Genomic DNA, 18,471 nt, shown 5'->3' with positions numbered 1-18,471 from the left:
GTGGCCCAACTCAGTCTCTGCCAGTGTATGACAGGCACAGGATGGGCCGGCCCTTGGCCTGAGCGCACCCTGCACAGCTAGGTGGTGAGGGCGCTATATAGCATGGTTGGGGGGCTTCTCCCCCTTGCCAGAGGTGAAGCACCTCCTGGCATGCTAGATTCTGATCCTTAGAGGACCCCTGGCAAAGCAACAGGCGTGCTGCAATGTATGCTGCACCACTCCACTCTGCACCATTCTAGTCTGTACAACTATGCCACTTCAATCTACTCTAGCCACTACTCTGTATGTCAACGTACTCTACACCACTTTACTCAAAACCTATTCACTCTATGCTACTGCACTCTATGCCACTATACTCTGCGCCACAATACTCTACACTGAAACACTCTACGCCAATCCATTCTGTGCCACTGTACTCTATGTCACTGCACTCTATGCCATTGCACTGTACTGTACTCATGATGCTACTCTGCAATACTGCACTCACTGCCACTGAACTCTACGCCACTGCACTGTGCACATTGTACCTTTCTCCGCTGCAGTCTATGACACTTCCCTGTACGACTTTGCACTCTATAACACTGTGCTCTGCCAGTCGGCACTCTCCACCAATGAACTCCTCTCCACTCTACTCAGCATGACTACACTCTTCACCACTCTACTACAATCTACGGCCATGTACTCTATGCCACTAAACTCTACGCCACTCTTCTCTGCCTCACTCCACTCTATGCCACTGTAATCTAACCTGCATCACTGCACTCAATGCCACTACACTCTTTGCTACTCTACTCTGCATTTACTGCACTCTACGCCAATGCACTGTACAACAGTTTATTAAAAAACAATACACTCTACACCACAGCACTCAAGGCCAATATACGTTGCACCACAGCCATTTACGCTACTTCACTCTAGGCCAATCTACTCCACTCTACGACAGTCAACTCCACAATACTGCACTCTATGATGCTCGACTCCATTAAGCTCTACTCCACTTTACTATACTCTATGCCACACTATGACACTACTCCACTCTACAATGCTCTACCAAACTCCTGCTATGCCATTCCAAGCCATTTTCCTCCACTCTATTCTATTACACACTATTCCATTCTACTCCACTTCACTACTCCACTCTATGGTACTCCACACCAATCTATGGCACTTTGCTCTAATTCACTCTATGCCACTCCACCCTGACAGTCTACTCCACTCTACGCCACTCCACCCTACAACACTCTATTCCATTCTACTCTTTTCTATACCATTCCACTCTACTACACTACTACACTCAATACAAGCGACTCTGCTCTACACTACTCTAATCTACAACACTCTACTCCACCATACGCAAAACTCTCTACTCCACTCCACTGTGCTCAATGTCACTCCACGCCACTCAATGCAATTCCACTCCACGAGACTCTACTTCTCACTTAAACTCTACTCCACTCTATGCCACTCAACTCTATGAGACTCTACTCTACTTTACATCCTTCCATTCTACAACACTTTACTCCCCCATGACACTTCACAACACTGTATGCTACTCCACTTTACACACTCCATGATTCTCCACTCCACTCAACTCTACATCATTTTACATCAATCTACTTTGCATCACTGTACTTTACGCCATTTTAATCTACGCCACTCTATGACAGTCCACTCCACAATATTCTGCCCTATAACACTCTACTCTACTCTGTGCCACTCTATGCCACTACATCACTCTACGATGCTCTAAGACATGCTACTCCACTCAGTGCCACTCCACTCTACAACACTCTAATTCACTCTATGACTCTACTCCACTCTACGACGCTCCACTCCACTCCCTCTACAACATTCCACCCCACTTTACTACACTCTATGACACTCCAAGACACTCTATGCCATGCCCCTCTACTCCACTCTATGCCACTCCACTCTATGATACTCTATTAGGGTCTACCACACTCTACCCTACAACACTCTATTCTGCTCTACTATATGCCATTCCATTCTACTATACGACTGCACACTGTGACAAGCTATTCCGCTCTGTCACTCTACTCTACAATACTCAATTCTACTCTACGCAAAACCCTCCATGTCACTCCACTCTGCTCTACGCCACTCCACGACACTCTATGCCACGTCATTCAAATCTACTCCACTCTGACACTTTACTGCACTGTACGTCACTCAACTCTAGGACACCCTACTCCACTATATGCCCTTCCACGTTAGGGCACTCTACACCCTCCACAAAACTCCACAACACTCTTCTCTACTCTACACCACTCCATTCCACCCGACTCAACTCTACTCTACATCTCTCTGTGACACTATACGCCGTTCCATACCACACCATGCCACTCTACACCACTTCATAACATTACACTCTACTGTATACCACCGTCATTTACCCCACTAACTTTTAGCCAGGCTGAACAGCAGCCATGCTGGTGTACAACATGGCTAAAACCTATTGGCAAAGCCGGTAGATCTTGCATATTGATGTCATAAGGCAGTCTAAATAACGTTTGAATTTGTTACAATGATTAATTCTGATCACGGATGGCAGAAAATGGAGAGGTGAAATGGGGAGAGCTAGAGACAAATCTTTGGTTACAGTGGATGTCTCTTATTAGACCAGCTCCAACAACTTAGGTGCTCTATTGCCCCTTTCCAATAAGGCCCACGTAGGGAGGGACGGTGATGTGATTAAGTATCAGAAGACCCAAGCTGGAGCTTGTTGGGCTATCAGCAAAGTCTTTTGCATCAAGCAATATTAAGATGTAGACACAAATGCTCAAAATGCGGAGCAAAACACATATTGTACAATGTTTCAATCAATAGTGGAGGGATGATTCAGGGAGGTCCGATGGGAGGTTGGCAGTAACTGGAAGACAGAGGAGTATGGTCACAGTTAAATTACAGTTGTATCCCAATTGCCAGGATATGCTGCTATTAGGTATCAGTGACAGTTTCAGATTAAACTACGAGGTGCGTAGGTTTTAATAGGTTAGGTGGGCTGAGAATCTATGTTTGGTTAAGGAGCATCCAGGGGTAGTTGAAGTGAAGCTAGTGAATGGGGATTTTAGATGGGAGGGTGGTGGGTTATTTTGTTTATTGGCCTGTGGAATTTTTGATAGCATCGTTAATTGGGTTGGTAACAAAAAAATGGGTGGTGTTTTGCTTTTACAATATCTTTTGTGGCCTGAAGGTAAAATAGTGAATAATTTTAGAGTAGATGATTTGAGCTTTGTTCGCTATGAGTCACTGGATGAAGCTGCTGGCTTGGTTAGAAAGGTTGTTTCTGGCGCATTCATGGTGAAGTGTGACATAAAATCAGCATTCAGTTTGTTGCCAGTGCATCTGGATGATTATGAGTTGCGTGTTTGGGGAAAGTATTACAATGTGATGTTCGTTTATTGTGTTGTTTGAAAAGTTCAACATATTTTTGCATTTTATCCCCATTTTCCATGGGTTCTGAAGTGGTGAAGAGTAGTTCTTTTATGTAGGAACAAATCACTTGTCTGACGGCTTTAGAAAACATTCAGAGGTTCATGGGTCAGTGAGTGGTCACCTTAGCAATGGAGAAGACTATTAGCCCAGTGACAATCCTTATATTTTTACGTATTGATTTGGATTCAGTGGAGATGGAAACAAAGCTGCACACAGGGAAAAAGGAGGAAATGTTGGAGTCATTGAAGGACATTTTTGCCAGAAAGAAATTTGTTGCAATGTCCATAGAGGGTTTGCTGGAACATCTCAATTTTGCTGCCAATCTGGAGAATCTAGAAATTACTTTCTATAAGCTAGGGTTGATGTTGCAGGACTTTTCTTCTGCATCATAAAGGGTGGGTGACAGTCGGGGTCGAGCAATTTTTAAGGTTTGGAATTTTTTTACAATCCTTCAGTGGTGTTTCTTTATGAGTCTGGTTGACGAAACACAGTGAAGTGTTCAAATGTTGATGGTTATTGCAGGAGCTAGTGGTTTCAGACTATTTTTGTAAAGAAAATAGCGAGCAGAGCAGTGGCTGGAGATGTGGAACCAGTGAAAGGTGTAGCATTCCATTTCAAGACTTTTTCTACTTTTGAGAACATTGAGGTAAGCATTTCAGAAATTGTGGAAAAGTTGGTCACAGAGGATAAGATGTAGGGGATACAGGTTGTAAAGAGATTGCAAGGTATTTGAATTTTTTGATTTTTTGTTTCTTGTTTTGGTTACATTATAAAATTGTGCTGAAGGCATGGAACATACCAGGAATTGGCAAGGAAATTGCAGATTCAGGGCCATATTTATGAAGTTTGTGGTGCAGGGCAGCACAAGTCACCTTGCTGCACTGCCCTGAGTCCCGGGGAATGGGCAGGAATGCACTGTATTTATCCAAGACGGTGCATTCCTGTTCCTTCCCTTGCACCAGCACCATTTTGGCAGCCTAGCCCTATCGCAGGCACCATTGCACCATGGTGTAAGAGTGCCTGTGTTGTAGGCAGGATTGAATTTTTGTGCAAGTAGGGAAACCTTCCTGCACAAAACAATCCTGAGAGGTGTTTGCCTCTTTCTGTGTGCAGCAGAATTTAGCACTTATAGAAAGAGAAAGTAACATTGAGAAATAAATATACTTCTTATTACACCTCTCCTGGGGAGGCATATTTTGGCACATTCCCAGGTTTACAAGATCTTGTAAATCTAGGAATGCATCAAAAACCATGGCAGTTATGTGGTAACATTCACACAACATCCCTGGAATACCTGCCCAGGGCAGAGTAATGCAGCGATTTCCCCTGCACTGTGTTGCGTTACTCCAGATATTTCCAGCCACGCAAAGTGGCTTTGGGCGGCTTAAAAATTCTGACTTAAAGTTTGACTTGCTCTTGCACCAGGTTGCATGGTACATAAATATGGCCAGCAGTGTCTTGTTTACAGTGGAAGAGGTTCTATGGGCTGGCATGAATGACAGATTTATACAAGATGGAGATGCAGCATCTTAGTGGGTGAGAGTGATTCCGTTATTCCAACGGTCCTTGGCAGCTTTGACCAGGAGAGCATACTGGCAAGTGCGGTTGGAATTTTTAGCGGTAGGGGCAAGAAGGTCGGTCAAGAAGTGATGGTTCTTTGAAAAGAAGAGAGGATGCATTGATATTCCTAATCACACTGATTAAAATTGGTTTAGAGCCGGCAACTATCGCAGGCAAGCTGGTGGGTATATTCTTTTATGATAAACTGTTTTGGGAATATGCGCCAGCAGTGGAGGAGATGGGCAAGTGAATATTAGGGAAATGGGTGAAGACATTTTGGGGTACAGCAGGGGTTAGGAGGCCGCTCACCTTGATTGGGTTGGGGCGAGTATGTTTTGAGACAAGAAAGATACTTTAATTGTTTTGGAGATGTTGTGATTGTTATTCAGTGTGTTTCCGGTGTCTGAGCCGTTGGGAGTAACAGCAGCAATAGAGCTGGCAATGTAAGATGTAGTAGACAGGGGAGAGTCATTAGTGATATGACTGAGTTCCTTGAAAATGGATCAGAGAAGAAAGGATAAGAAACTATACTTGAGGAGGTATCGTATAGAGGTGAATAGTCCTGTGGGGAGGTGGTAGACATTCTGAATGACAGGCTGAGGACAGGGGTCACAATTTCTTGCAAGTGTATGGAAGCAAGAAACTGGTGTGGGAGCACACTGCTTCACCCCCCAGCAGAGTCGCCCCTGGGCATCATGGTAGATGCAGTTCAGATCGACAAGCGAGTACACTTGGAAAGTCTTGAGTGTTTCACCAGGTGGGTGCAGATTAGTGCTGGCCATCTCTGGACACGTGTTTCTGGATTATTATCCGTCATCAGCAGAGATTATGCAAAATTATTTGGGGTTGCTGAGCAGGCTGCCGTATTCTTGGAACGCAGTATCTCTCCAGGCGCGCAGGTGCCTCTCCACGAGCTCGTCAGCTCAAAGCGGCTCGAGGGAGCCTTTAAGTAAGAAACTGGTGTGAGAGCACACTGCTTCACCTCCCAGCAGAGTCGCCCCTGGGCATCATGGTAGATGCAGTTCAGATCGACAAGCGAGTACACTTGGAAAGTGTATGGAAGCAAGCTGGTTGGCTTTCAGCTTTTGAGAGTTTTGTGCGCAGCTTTGCTAGAATTAGTTTTATCTGCCTGGGAGTTTGCTTGCATTCATTTAGGATAGGAGTGGTAACAAAAGTATGGGCTTGAGGAGAACGCCTTTGGACCGGTGGTGTTTAACCTTCAGCATTTCTCTTCACAGCGCGTGTAGCGCTAACCAGAGTTGTCTTTTAGCGCGAGGAGCGCTTTCCTGCATTTATTTTTCCCAGCGTGTGTAGCGCTAACCAGAGTTGTCTTTCAGCGCGAGGAGCGCTTTCCTGAATTTATCCTCACAGCACGTGTAGCGCCAACCTGAGTTGTCCTTCAGCGCGAGGAGCGCTTTCCTGCATTTCTTTTCACTGCGCGTGCAGCGCTCAACCGTGCTCCTTGTTAAGCGCGTGAAGCTCTTATTAGCCTTTGTTTTTCCAGCGCGTGAAACGCTCACCTGAGACTTCCTGCAGCGAGTGAAGTGTTGGCCAGCATGACTTAGTCCAGCGCTGCCCACAACTCCTTGGATCTTTATATATGAGGTACTCTCGACGCCATTCGGATTCCCAGCACGTAGAGTCGGAGACTGCGCATAAAGGCGCTCTCCTCTCTACAGAAGTCTTCTTCCAAGCGTTGTTCACCTCTACTCACCCCAGGTATTTGGTATCCTGCATGAGAGTTGGAGACTGCGCATAAAGGCGCTCTCCTCTCGTGGAATATTGTTTCATATTGATACTATGAGCTACATCTGCGTCTTTTGCCGGCTACCTGCTGTTTGCTGCTGTCTGGAGCTCCCTAGTTGTCCGCTGCTGTTGGCTGCTGGGCTTTTCTTCACCGCCGCGGGACCTGCCTGTAGTGCCCATCACGCTGCCCTGATTTCGCCGGTCTCCTCCCCCCGCTGCAGCCTCTGACCACCAGTGCTGCCGCCGAGCGGGGGAGTTGAGACCACAAGTCCCAGAATCCTCCGCGACCTGGACGGAAGTCGCGTCGAGGCTGAGCGCGCCAGGAGGCGCACAAAAAGGGGCATCCCTTCCCGCGTCGCGGGACGCGCGCGGGCAGGCGCCGGGCTAAGCCCGGGCAAAGGGCGGGCCGTCTGAGGCCGTCCGAGGTTGGCCACGGTTGGGTTGGGCCTGGTCCCTTGGTTACCTGCCCTGAGATCGAGGTCTTTGTGTATGTTCACGTAAGTGTTCGCTTAACTTTGGTCGCGTGTCAACAGCATAATGCCTTCTAAAAAGTTACCTACACCCAGCAACTCCATAGAGAACTACCTGGTACAAGTCGTTGAAAAAATCAAGTGCGACAGGAGAGCTTCCCTGGGCATAGATTCATCCACGCAATCCCCTTTTATAGACATTGAGTCAGAGGATCCCTTTGGTCTTTTGAGCACTTTTAGTACAAACAATGATACATCTAACCCATTTCCGGATACCATTATTATTCAGCCTAGTGGCACTGTCGCTGGTCTTGAAGAGCGTAGCGCGCAGGAGGCAGCGCTAGAGTCAACTACTGGTCTTGAGCGTCATATTTCCCCACTAGTACCTGCTCCGGGAAAACGGGAATGTCTAAGATCAGCTAAAAATAAAGTGGCTAACCTCCCGAGGAAGCATTCTGAGGAAGACGAGTTAGACTTGTCCAGTGAAGCTTATTTCACACTCACAAACGCCCAATTTAATAAATTACTGGCCCTGATGGACTCTAAAATCAAAGCGGTGGTTAAGCCTCTGGTCAGTAAAATTGACAAGCTAACATCTGAGGTCAACCGACTGGAAGGTCTATTACAACAAACCATGGGTGAGATAGGAAAACTCCCTGATACCGTCGCTGCTAAGATAGAGGAATCTTTAAATAAATCGGTATCCACAGCCATCAGCGGACTCATCCCTACCCCCGTTTCAAACCCACCACCAACAAATAACATTACTAATAGCACCCCTCCTGGCGCCCCTCTGTTTGCACCGATCTCTGCTGCTGTTGCTGATGATCCACCCACAGAAAAAGGGACTTTCGAGCTTGTGGTTGAAGCTTCCCCACTGGTACTTGTCCTTGCGAATGTTCCTCCTTTGGCTCAAGGAGAGCGGGAAACAACATCTTCTCTAATTAACAAATCTTTATCATGGCTAACCAACAACATGGTAATCACTCCATGGGGAAAACAGCAACTCTCTCAAGAGCTCGTCAAAGCTAGAAGGGTCCAGTGGATTGGGGACAGGGTGAAAAAGTTTCAGGGGGAGTGCGTCGTTCTACACTTCTCTGACCCTGGGGTTCTGCCCAACATCCTACCTAACATTCTACCACCACAAAGGAGATCAACCTCTATAGTTCCATTGACTCTGGATTTCTTCTATCCCAGAAAGGGTAGTGGCCCAAACGCAAGCATCCTAAGAACCAAATGGAACATTGTGACTAAAAGAGGGAGGAAGGATGTCGCGTCTGTGGATTGGGGCCTGGGGCTGGAAAATCGTTTCTCTGCATTCTCTAATTTAGAAGACTGCGACTGACAACCATCTATCGGTAACCCCATCCCCTTGCCCTGCGCTGACAAAAGAACTCCTGACGCAATCAGTAATTTTACAACAGGCTGTACCCAGGGGTATCCGCTCAATGACCCTCCAGGTCCATCAAATGTAATTACCATTAATCAGGCCAATGGGGGCAGGGCGTCACATAAGCCCACTACACACCCCTGTTCTCCTATGACACTCATTTCGAAGGAAGAAACAGGCTGTAAAATTATAAGCTGGAACATCGCCGGAATTAGCACAAAAAGGAACGACAACGAGTGGGTCTCCTTCGTCGCAGGCCACGACGTCATCGCCCTACAAGAAACTTGGGACTTGTCTTCTAATCAATGGTTGGACGGTTTTGTAGGTTTTTCAGTCGCGGCCCGCCCCAGTGCTGCAGGCAGAGCGAGGGGAGGTCTCTCGACCTTTTTTTCGTTGGACCTCTCTGGCACACTGAAAAAAATTGATTATGATTCCCCAAATTGTCTAATTGTGGAAAGGCAAATCTGCCCATTAAAAAGCATTCTGTTCATCAATTTCTACAACTCTGTTAATAAGGAATTTGGGGGCAATAACATTACCCAACTGGACGCATTTTTAACTGCTTTTATCCAAAATTCCCCCTCCAGTCATGAACTGGTGTTAATGGGAGATTTTAATATTCACCCCTGTAACCTGGGTTGCACCATCCTAGGAGTTACGGAGGCTTGGGAACAGGAGGGCCCACACTTCGAACATACCAGGCGAGGTGAGGATCTGGAGGATTTTCTGGCCAAATTTAACCTCCTTGAATTTACAGCAGGAGAGGGGGTACCTAGAGCATCAACGTTCAAGGGCTCCCCCATGGGTTCTATTATTGATTATATTTTTGTGACCTCTGCCATTTTTAATTGTATTATTTCCTATTGTACTGTGTTTTCGCCTTTTAGTGATCATAACCCTGTTTTCCTGTGCATCCGCTGGGGGGGTGCTTTGGGTCCCATGCCAGGGCATTTTAAACAGGGCTTCACCCTTCGCACAACAGACCAAGGCAGGCGTTTGAAATGGGGGAATGTGGTGGCAGATGAGTTTTACACTAATATCGGCCAAAAGATTGAAGAGCACATCAAAATCTGTCAAGATCCGACTGTGCCAGGTAATGACATCATGGCCGCCTTTCAATCAATATGTCATATAGTGGCTGAGAATCTTACGGTATCAAGGGGTAGGGGTGAACAAAAGCTGCATAAATGGTTTGATTCTGCTTGCACCAGGGCCCTTAGAGATTTAAAAATGGCCCTTAAAGCACAACCTAGGGACAGGGCTTTGGTTTCAGTATTGAGAAAAGAGTATAGGGCCGCCACAAAGTCCAGAAGGGACAGCATCAAACAGGAGGCATGGGACCAACTAAACGACATTAACATCTTGAGAGACAGCAGGCAATTCTGGGCCGTTGTAAATCACCCTTATTTTTCAGATTCTCCAAATCTAGATACCGATTGTGTAATACCCGATGAGAAGTGGCTGGCCCACTTCAGATCTGTCTATGGCGAGCCTGGTGCCTGTTCGCTGCCACAAAAGCGTGCAGGTTCTGTGGCCACACCTATACAATTCAACAGCGGGGAAGTGGAAAAAGCAATCTGTGCCACAACTAAGAATAAAGCCCCCGGCCCAGACGGGGTACCAGCTGACTTTTATTTACACTCCCCCAAATTCTGGGCTGGTATCCTGGCCAAAGTGTTCACAGCCGCAAACACCACGCCCCCCCCCAAATACATGGGCTACGTCCACCATAGTGCCTATATTTAAAAAGGGCAGAAGGGATGACCCAGGGTGCTACCGGCCCATTTCTCTCCTGGACTCTGCTATTAAGATCCTGGGTAGAGTCCTTTTAGTGAGATTAAGAGATAGCCTGGAGGATTGCGGTGGCCTGGCTGACATACAGTATGGCTTTAGGGAAAAAAGGGGCACGCTAGAACAGTGCTCAAACCTGCACCTTCTGATTTCCAAGTATACGGTGGCCAAGGAGGGGACCTTGTATTTAGCATTTATGGACCTCTCCTCGGCCTTCGACCTGGTCAACAGATCGAAACTTTGGGAAATCCTAACTAACATGGGAATCGACGCCGACTTGGTGGCTTTTATAGCTTCTATGCATCAGGATTTATTTGCTGCTGTAAGAGTAACCAAAGAGGGAAGATGCACGTCAAGTTTTAGATCTCTACGGGGAGTTAGGCAGGGATGCATATTGGCCCCCCTGTTGTTTACTATCTATATAAATGACCTAGGCAAGCATTTACTCGAGGCAGCATGTGACGTACCGCGTGTAGGAGAAGTTAAGATCCCTGCTCTCTTATACGCGGACGATGCTGTACTCATTGCACGCACAGGGGTATGCCTCCAAAAATTGTTGGATGCTTTTGGGACTTTTATGGACCGGTTGGACCTGAAGGTTAATGCATCCAAATCGCACACCATGGTTGTAGGGACACAAGGGAAAAGTGGCAAGAGAGGAACCAAAACCTTCTTTTGTAAAGGGGAGATTGTGTCAGGAGTTCCCGTGTTTCCATACCTGGGAGTGCTCTTCGATAGCAGGGGTACCTGGGGCCCACAGATACGTGCAAAAAGCCTAGCGGTTACAAGAACATCTAGGGCCATCTTAAGTTTTGCTAAAAGGCTGGGACATAGACCCATGAAGGCAATCATCCAGGTTTACAACAGTAAATCCCTTCCTGTGGCTCTGTATGGTGCCTCCCTATGGGGTTACGCACGACTAGAAGAAATCCAGGTAGCCGAAAATAGTTTTTTACGTTCAGTCCTGTCCCTCCCCCAATCCTCCCCGGTTTTCTCCATTCATACAGAACTTGGTTTGGATTACATCCAGGACAAACTGAGATTGGCCCCATTAATATACTGGCTTAAGACCTGGTTAAACCCTGAACTTCTGTTAAATCACACGATCATGAGGGATGTGATGAGTTTAGAGTACAGTCACAAGATACCATGGATGGCGTATTTGCACAAATCTTTTAATGAACTAGGACGACCAGAATTATTCACCTCCCCCTCGTGTATCACAAAGCAGGATGTGAGTCTTATAAAAAAACAGTTTATGTCTAGGGCATACATGTTGCGAGAAGAAGTCGAATTATCAAAACCATCTGTTCGAATGCATTATTTGTCACTCCAGTCACCTGCAATTGAACCCTATTTATGTTTTGTCACTAATCCGTTCCATAGATTTTTGCTAACAAAATTCAGATTTAACACTATTCATTTTTATTTGGGCCATTTTAATACCTGGATGAAACCTGAGTTAGCTCCACCCTGCACTTGTGACAATTTTTCTGTTCAGGACAGTTTACATTTTGTTATGTTTTGCGATTTCTTCTCCGACCAAAGGAAAAAATACCTGTTACCAGTCTTAAGAGAAGCAGGCTTCTCCCAGGTGAGACCTGCCATGTTATATTTAAAATCACTGGGTAACATCTGTATTACTTTCGCCATGGCCAATTTCCTTGTGGCAGCAACCAGAGCCAGAAGGGGCATGAATTTGGAAATCTGATGTACATAATGTGTTTTTTAAAACATTTTAACGTACTGATTTTTCGTCTCAATAACTTGCTCATAAATGAAATTGTTTAATTCCTTTTTAAATTGTAAATAATACTGTTTTTATGTACTTTGTATGATTTTAACAAATCGAATAAAGTTAATTTGACTGACTGACTGACTTGGGGGGCAAACTGGGGTGTTGGGAAGGTAGAATTCAGAATGTCGTAGGAGATATCCAGTCCAGAGTGGAGCATGATAACTGTCTGGACGCTCTGGTAAACATAAACACAATAGAGTACTAAAGAAATGGTGGGAAAAGGAGCTGCACTTGGCTTAATCATTACTCATGTCTTTGAATTTGTTTAAAGGGTGTAGCTGCCCAGACTTGCCCATTATTTATTTAGTGGAGAATGATATGGTCCGATTGATGAACCTCGTTTTGCTATAGAACATGAAGAGGGATACAGTGGAGAAATGGAGATTAACAGGCTGTGGAGTGGTACAATACCAGTCCGAAACGAGGGCCATATTATCAAGAAAGGGCAATACATTATCGCCGCTTTTATCGGCATGGAACTGGCGATAATGGGCTTGATATTAAGCCCTTGTATTTCCAATAGAAGCCCAGGTTAACACTAGGCATGGGCGAATTTTGCGGATCTCGCGTTCGCGAATTTTGCGGATTTGCGAACTCGCAATCCGCAAAATCCGCGAATATCCGCGAATTTGCGGATTTTTTTTTTGTGTGTTCGCAATTGTTTCTGCCAGTTCGCGAGGATTTGGTACTAGTTCGCAATTGCGAACTTACTTGTCGGCTCGCAACGGTCGCGACTATGTTGTTTCTACGTCTGGTTCATCATCACAGCCTCCCAGCACCCTCTGTTTTACCACTGGCACCCTCTCTTTGACCCATGCCACCCTCTGTTACATCAATGCCACCCTCTGGTTCATCATCACTGTAGAAGATGGGGGGGAAAAGCAAGCCCACCTGCCCTGCTTGAACTGACATGAATTAATTTGGGGTTAGTTTATTAACAACACCTGCCCTGCCCCAACTGACAATAATGAATTAGGGGCTAATTAATGTGTCACTGAAAGAATTTAAAGTTCCAGCCTGGCACCTGCTTGTCTGCTCCTTTAGCTGTAAATCAGGACCTTTGTGGCATACAGTTAAGGTCAGAGCAGGGTCACACAATAGTTGCAAGCAGGCAACCGAATTCTGGAGGGCCCCCTCAGGAAGCACTACAAAGAATCGTTACAAATCATGAGGTTGACCTTTTGCACCTGCTCATTGCTTTTGCTGAAATCGTTTTTCGGTTTTTTTCGCGCTATTCGCGGGGCGCGGCGTCGTGCGAAACCGACCGCGGAAGCCGCCAATTCGTGCGAATGAGCATTTTATTTTTTTGCGGCTTGTTGTTTCGCGAGTTTTTTTGCAGTATTCGCGAGCCGCTTGCAGCGCAACACGCGAATTTACCCCAAGGTCGAGTACGGGCGCGGCCATTTTGTTTCCGTGACGTATTTCCGTTTCCGCCCGCTATGTATAATCTCGCGCAGTAAGCGCATTGCGAGTAGAGGTTCGCACGAGATCGCGCGGGAAATCTACAGGTTCGCACGAGATCGCGAGGAAAATCTCGCGCGAACTTTCTTTCGCGCTCGTGAACGGGCGCCGGCCATCTTGTTTTTCATTCATTTCCTGTGTCTGGGCATGGTGTTTAATCCTCTTGGTATCTTTGCCATCCTTTGCTTGTTTTCAGTTTTTTTTTTACGATTTTGCTTCTTATCTATCCCTCTCTTTTCCTAGCTGTATATTTTTGTCTTTTCTGCTATTTTTCTTTACTTTTAAACTACTTTTTTAAACTCTTTTCTTTTCTTCTTCCCTATCCTATTCTTTCTTAATTTTCTACTTCTTCCTACCTTACCTGCCCAGACCATGGTCAAGCCAGGCGCCGTGAAGCTGCCCAGGCACTTGAGGGCCGCAGCGGCGGCGGGGAGTAGTGCTGGACCCAGTGGCAGGACAGCATGCGGGAGATTGAGGGGGGAGCAGGTGACGCGACGGGAGATATTCAGCCCGGAGGAAGTGGGCGCGCTGGTCTACTTCGTCCAGCGCCGCCTGCCCAGGACCATCGCGGGAGGCGGCAGGATCGCGGCCGGCGGCTACAACATGCGGGAGCGCCGGAAGCGGTGGGAGAAGGTGTGCTGGGCCATATCCCACCTCTACGGGGTCCAGCGCACCTACAGCCAGGTCACCCATCGCTGGACGGACCTCCTGGACCGCGAGCACGACCTGCTGGACCAGCTCGGCTTGGAGATCCCCGGGCTTGGTGAGTAGTAGTAGCCATTTAATCACTCACTACTATGATGTTTTCTCCTGCTCTGTGTTGTTGTATTGCAAATATTTGTTTTTTACATGGAGCAAGCCAATAATGCCGCTGATGACGATTACATTGTAGTTAAATTATATTTCAAAATCTTCTGTGCATTTCAGGTGCACTGCTCTCCTTCTCAGTGGCGTTGCTACTATGCTTATTTGTTTTCTATTTCGTGGTCTCATTGGCCCGAGTAACTATTATGTATGAGTGTACTTTACAGAACTGCGTAATGCTAGACACTAGGGGGCAGATTACATTTACAAGCCCCTTGCGCCACGTTTACGTTGCCTTGCGTGACGCAACAGCGGCGTAAACGTGCCGCATCCCTGCGAGTCATTTACAGCATGACGCATCTAGGGAGATGCGTCACGTTATAAAGCCATGGGCCTGCACCACAATGGGTGCGTTCCTAGTACGCAGGGTGGGCGGTCCAGCGGCTGTGCGCCTCGCAAAATTGCCTGCGTGAAATGTACAAGATTTAACGCAGGCACTTCTGCGACGCTGCTACGTCAATTCAATTCCTTATGTCTGCTCGAAGCAGGCGAAAGGACTGACACAGCATGTTAAGTATTGGGTGGCCCTGAGCATTACTGGAGTTGCATTGCGTTGGCGACGTGACTCCAGCGATGCGCCGCTCTTACGTGACGAGATGCGTCACGCAAGTGCCTACCCTTGCGCCAGGGCGCGCCGCATTGTAAATGAGGCACATCTGCCGTGTCGCAAGGGTAGTTTTGCGTGACGCATTTGATCTGGCGCATCTCTGGAGATGCGCCAGAACGCGTAAGTAAGTATGCCCCTAAGGGGCAGAATTGCAATTACCGTCGCATCCCTGCAAAGTAGCAGGGATGCGCCATTAATTGTGCGGCCCGCTACCACCACCAAACATGGTGCGCCGTATTTGCAATGCGGCGCACCATGGGCCCAAAACGTCACCGAAGCTTTACTGCTGGAGTTGCGTCGCAACGATGGCGCAGCTCCATCAATGCTCTGGGGTACCCTATCTCCCCAATGCTGGGTCAAGCCGTACGTCTGCTTCAAGCAGGTGCAGGGTTTGTGTGGCGCATCATTGTCCTAAAGGTGACTGATTGATATTTTGTAGATTTCCCTCAGCCACTATTAGGATGTGTTCCAGCGCAGGAATGCCCTCCCTTGCGCCGGAACGCCCCCTGATGGCGCAGGGCTTTATAACGGGATGCATCTCCCAAATGCGTCACGTTGTTATAATATTATACGCCGCACCATGGCGCCCTTTTTTGTTTAGCTGCTGCGTCACAAAAGTCACGCAAGAACGGCGCAAAAGAGCCGCAAGGGCTTAAATCTGCCCCTTCCTTTGTACCCCTGACAATAAGAAAAATAGTGGCGGTGGATTGATAGTTTGACTATTTAAATGACTGGTAATGTAGCAGGCAACTGTTAGTGTTGTCACTGATCTGACTGAAATCACAATGGAGTTTGTCTGTCACTTTGCGTCTTGCCTGCGGACTGCTGCCTGCCAGTCCTAGGTGAACGTTTCAGTACTTTGTTTAGTGAGTTACGTGACTTTCGAAGTCACAGGTCCGCAAATAAATGAAAAGTAACCATAATCAATATAATTTCGCGGAAATATTTTGTTATTGTTCTTTTGAAATGTTTGATTTGGTTGACATTGACAAGCAACAATCATCCATGTTTTCTGTTCTTTCTTTCATGTTGTACGTCAGCTCCCCCCAGGGGCGAGAGGAGGACACAGGAGCAGCAGGCGGCGGATGCTGTTCAACAGGGCCAGGATCGGGCAGGCGAGGGCTCCTCTGCTGGCCCCAGTAAGTTTTCATTTTAGACTAGTACCTATTTTTCCTAGCGTTCCTCATTTGACTTTTTTCAAAATTGTCTTTGCTCTTCTTGTAGACTGTATCTAAATTCTTAGCCTGCCTCTACTATGACTCCCTGTGGTATTACTAGATTATTCTTATTAGTCTGTCTGTGTAGCTAACTAAGATTGCACGGTTGGCGAAACTCCCATGATTCTAGTCAGCAATAGCTCTATCAACTTAGTGCAGTCCTCTGGGATTGTCCATAATGTCTTTTGAAGTGTTCTATCTGGACTCATGCTTGCAAAAATTGCAAAACCTTTCGCTCAGTCACTCTAGTCTGGACCAAAAAACACAGATTGTATTTAAGTTTAAAAGCTTTATTAAAAGTAAACACATTTATTAAAATGAAGTCATAATAAAACTAAACGTTTAACTGATAATGGAAAAGTGGTTAGTGCTGACGATTAATTGAAGACATTTCTTGTGGTCGAGCCGAGCTCTCACCTGGTTTCAACTTGATCTTGTTGTTAGAAGTCCATCTTCTGTCTGTGTGGAGAAAAATGGTGCGTGTTAAAAAAACAGCCTTCATCAGTTGTGCCAAAAAGTGCAGCAAGACAACCTTCCCTGGAAAAAGGGACATTTTTTTTAACTTTAACGTAGACAGTCACAAATTACATTGTTTTCACATGTCTTCATTCCTAGACCAAATACTAGTGACTAGTGAGTGCTTTATTCTAACATTCTTAAATGTACTTTGTAGGTGGAACATCTGGTGGCGGGGCCAGTGTGGAGGTGGTGGTGCTCGACACGGAGGCGGAGGGCGATTCTTCAGGGGAGGAGGCGGCGGCGGCGGCTGTGAGAGTTGAGACGGTGGTGGTGGCGGCCAGAGGTAAGCTCTTATATATTCCTTACTTATTGAGATTGAAGACTAGCTGGGAAGGCAAGAATATGAGATGCATGGCTGGGTGAATGATGAAGCAATGATGGGTGGAAGGACAACAGCCTGGGTGGGTGACACAGAAACTGTATGTGTCCATATACCTGGATCATGCTACTATCTGACTCTTAGATAGCATATGTGTATCTAGAGCAGGGGTACTCCTAGTACGGCCCGCGGGCCGGTGGTGGCCCGGCAAGCCTTCCTTGGCGGTGCGCAGACCTTGCAGACAATCACTGCTCCCCCGGCCCCCACAGAGCAGAGGCTTTTTTGTATTTCACCTGTTAGCGCCCCTGCATCTCCACTCTGACAATCACTGCTCCCCCGGCCCCCACAGAGCAGAGTGGAGATGCAAGGCCACAAAGAGGTGAAATAGAACAAAGCCTCTGCTCTGTGGGGCCGGGCAAGCAGTGATTGTCAGGGTGGAGAAGCAGGGGCGCTAAAACAAACAAAGCCTCAATAATATGTTAATGGTCTTTTAAAGACCTGTTAAGTACTTTGGTGTTGTTGTCTGTGTGTGCGCGTTGAGGAAGCGGTCTCAACCCGGGCTGAAGGCTGACACAGATAGACACACACACAGTGAGATGACAGAGGGGGAGGGAGAGGGAGGGCAGGAGGGAGAGAGAGATGGAGGGAGGGCAGGAGGGAGAGCAGGAGGGAGAGAGATGTATGTAAATGCTGGGTCTGGTGGCTCAGTGGATGAGGGCATCTGCTGCAGGGACCTGTGTGCAACCTCATGGTCACAAGTTATCGTTTTGCTTTAGCCCCGCCCCCTCTGACTCTGCCCCCACCAGTGCGGCCCTCGGCCCCAAACTACACTGTAAATGTAGCCCCTGAGAGAAAGTTTGTGAGTACCCATGATCTAGAGAGAGTAGACGGTCAGTGGATGAACTAAGTGTAACTTTGAAGAGCATGTAACACTGCACCCGCACGTCCGTTCCAGTGTAGGAAAGGCAAGGAAAAGAACTTTTAATTTTGTCCAAATACTACCATAAATAGTAGCAGTAGTTTGTATTGCAAGCACTGCATAGATCCGGTTATTATGGTGGCCACTCCCTACCTCTCTTAATAAGTTTAGTAGTACTCAGTCATTCATGTGTGGATGTATCACTGGTCACTCAATAAAAAGCAAAGCACCTAAAGTCATCCCATATATAAGCAAAAACATCCCATGTGAAGTGATAGATAATCAGATTATTTATCTTCTTCAATTTTCCATTTCTAGTACTCATTTCCACTGTAGGGTGAAAGTTAAATTAAT

Source organism: Lissotriton vulgaris, chromosome 8, assembly GCF_964263255.1.
Source record: "Lissotriton vulgaris chromosome 8, aLisVul1.2, whole genome shotgun sequence".
Classification (NCBI taxonomy): domain Eukaryota; kingdom Metazoa; phylum Chordata; class Amphibia; order Caudata; family Salamandridae; genus Lissotriton; species Lissotriton vulgaris.
The sequence above is the reverse complement of the archived record's forward strand: the minus strand, read 5'-3'. Positions refer to the sequence as shown.